The sequence below is a fragment of the Protobothrops mucrosquamatus genome, unplaced genomic scaffold (genome assembly GCF_001527695.2).
Source record: "Protobothrops mucrosquamatus isolate PMUCROS unplaced genomic scaffold, P.Mucros_1.0 scaffold283, whole genome shotgun sequence".
In the NCBI taxonomy this organism is placed as follows: domain Eukaryota; kingdom Metazoa; phylum Chordata; class Lepidosauria; order Squamata; family Viperidae; genus Protobothrops; species Protobothrops mucrosquamatus.
In genome coordinates, this window is record NW_015386627.1 from 44872 (window position 1) to 48391 (window position 3520).

Below are 3520 nucleotides of genomic sequence, written 5' to 3' on the forward strand. Positions count from 1 at the left end.
TCACTGCTGAGATTCTCCCCAGCAGAGATAACTGTAATTTTTTCCAATCATTTAATTCCTTTTGCACTTTTACCCATAATGTCTCATAATTATTTTTATACAATTTAGCATTAGAAGCTGTAATATAAACTCCCAAGTATTTTACCTTTCTCACTATTTCGAAACCTGTCAACTTAACTAATATATCTTTATCCTTCATGGACATATTTTTCAGTAATATTTTAGTCTTATTATTATTTACCTTAAAACCAAAAACTTTCCCATACTAAACTATAATTTCCACCAAGTCCTTTACCGAGTCTATCGGTTGAGTTAGTGTCAGCACCAAGTCGTCAGCAAAAGCTCTTAACCTATAATCGTTCTTATTTACATTTATTCCCTTTATTATAGGTGATTCCCGAATTTTAATTAATAAAATCTCCATTGTTAAAACAAATAGCAATGGAGATAGTGGACATCCCTGCCTTGTACCCTTCTCAATTTTAAATGCCTATGTTAACCCCCCATTGACTATGACTTGTGCCGATTGTTGTTGGTAAATAGCCCTAAGAGCAAACAAAAAAATTTCCCCAAAATTCATTTTCTCTACGACTTGCAATAAAAACAGCCAGTCTTATTGGTCGAACGCTTTTTCAGCATCCAAAAATATAAAAGCCACAGGGATTTGATTATTCTTATCCAAATATTCAATTCAATTAACAATTTGTCTTACATTATACTTCATATATCTTCCAGTTATAAATCCAGATTGATCACTATGAATCAATTGCCTCAAAACTTGCATTAATCTATTTGCCAATGTTTTTGAAAAAAATCTTGTAGTCTATATTCAATAAAGATATAGGTCTATAATTCTTGGGCTGGGTCAAATCCTGATCCTCCTTTGGGATCAGCGATATGAAAGCCCTTCTCCAAGATGGAGGTACCTCTGCACCCAACAAAATACTATTAAACAGTTCCTTTAATGGCTCTATCATTTCATCCGATAATATCTTATAATAAATTGCTGTTAATCCATCTGTACCGGGAGCCTTTCCAACCTTTAATTGCTTGATTGCTCCAATAATTTCCTCAGAAGTAATCAAGCAATTCATCTCCTCCTTTTGATTATTTGATAATCTAGGAAAGTGTACCTGCTGTAGATAATTCTCTATTTCTGAAAGTTGTATATTCTCAGAGGCATATAACTTTGAATAAAAATCCAAAAAACTACTTTTAATCAAATTTTGTTTATATGTCACTTTGCCATTGTAATCTACTTTCTCTATAATTCTTGACTTCTGCTTCTTTCGTAATTGGTAGGCTAACCACCTACCAGGTTTATTTGCATTACAAAAGTATTATGTTTCATAAATCGCAAATTAGTTGCAATCTGATCAAACAATAACATATTGAATTGCTCCCTAAGCATAGTTATAGCTACCTTAACTTATTATCCAGTGGATTTAAAATAAAAGTCTTCTCTTTTAGTTTAATCTCCTCTTCTAACTCTCTTCGTTTTTGCATCTGTTTGTGCCTATACGCACTATTCATATGAATCAGAGCACCTCTCATATATGCTTTACTAGCATCCCAAACCATTGAAATCGAGGTGCCCTTATGCATATTCAACAAAAAAAATTCTTTCAGATAATCTCTACATTTCTGCAAATTCCCCTCATATCTGAATAAATTTTCATTTAATCTCCAAGTCCTTCTATTCCCATCTTTAGCAGATAATTCCATCCATACAGGACTATGATCTGACAATATTCTAGGAAAAATCTTGATATTCTTCACCCTAGAAAAGAAATCATTAGTAATTTTAAAAAAGTCAATTCTGGAATACGATTGATGTCTGTCCGAAAAAAAAGTAAAGTCTCTTTCTTCCATATTCCGTTCTCGCCAGATATCTCTTAATTCCAAATCATCCTTCAAATCAAAAAAAGTTTTAGGTAAGATAGAATGACTAGAAGCTTTAAAGGAACTTTTCTTATCTTTACTTGAATCTAAAACACCATTCCAGTCTCCCATCATAATGACAGATTTATAATCCAATTGATTTACTTTCTGATGTATCAACTTGTAAAACTGTTTCTGTTGTTGATTTGGAGCGTATAATCCAATAATAAGACATCTCCTTCCATTCAATAATAACTCGATAATAATATATCGTCCTTCTAAGTCAGAATCAATTAACTTCAGCGATAACTCTTTTTTCACATAAATAACTAGGCCTCCTTTTTTCTGCTGAGCAGAAGCTGTAAAATGCATTCCCAACTGGGAATTAATCAAATACTTTTGATCCTTTGAAGTAATATGAGTTTCTTGCAAACACACAACATCATTCTTATGTTGTTTCAAATAATGAAATATCTTCTTTCTTTTCTGTGGTGAATTCAAACTGTTAACATTCCATGTCAGGAACCTTGCCATTTTTAGTGGCTTGGAGCCTCTGGAACACTCCTTGAAGATCAGCTGTCACTGATCTCTTAGGTCTTGTACCTCCCACTGGCTCTGAAGTAATCTGATAAGTTATAGGTACAACATCCATCTTTTGCTGCTCTTTTTCTTTACGTCTGTGAGCTGCACGGGTCATTCTTTGTCCCTTTGAATCATCTTTCATCTCAGAAAGTTGTTGCTTATCACCTTGTGAATCTCCTACACTTAATGGCATTGCTCCTTCAACCGCTTGTTCTTCAAACATTCTTCTTCTGCTAAATCATGGAGATAGTGGTGAACCTGCCTTCAAAACCGAACTGTAAAAATCTCTTGCTTTCAAAATTGTGTTAAGCCTATAACGTGTCCCCAAATACCTCACCACAATTCCAACAAGTATATCCCATCTGAATTGAATTTGTCGTTTTTTCAGCTCTTCAGCCAAAAAAGCAAAGTCCTTTCTTTTCCTAAGTATCTTAGGAGATATTTCCTTTAAAATTATAACATCTTGTGCTAGAATTTGGAATCTCTGTTTATAAAAGGCTTGAATAACTTCATTACGAATTGATCTTCTGGAAAAGTAAATTACAACATTGTCAAGTCTGCTAACATTGGATGTTATTGCTTGACATAAGTGAAGAAGCAAACATATCTATTTAGTCTACATATTGCCTCAAGAGCAAAAGCAGCCATTGCGGGCCAGATGAGGGGGGAGGAATGACTGTGAATAACTACATTATCTTAGCATAGCACAGCCAAGGTCAAAACAGCAGCAGTTTGTAATAACAGAAGAAGATTCACACCTCTGTTTAATTGGAGCATATGATTGATGACTGTGAAAGGAGGGAGGGAGTTGTGCTTGTCGCGAGAGCTAGGAGGGGGGGGTGTTTCAGTTTTTGGCTTTACTTCGTTCGTGCCGGATTATGTAACTCATTAAAGGATACTTTAAGGTAATTATGCCTAAAAGTTCTCTGAAAAGTTATTTCTTTCGGAACCTGACATTAAGCCAAAAACTCAAAACTTTTAAAACCATTTAGGGGTCCCTTACCCCAGTCACTATCCCTAAAATAACGGGGATAGTTTGACAAAGATAAGGGGAAGA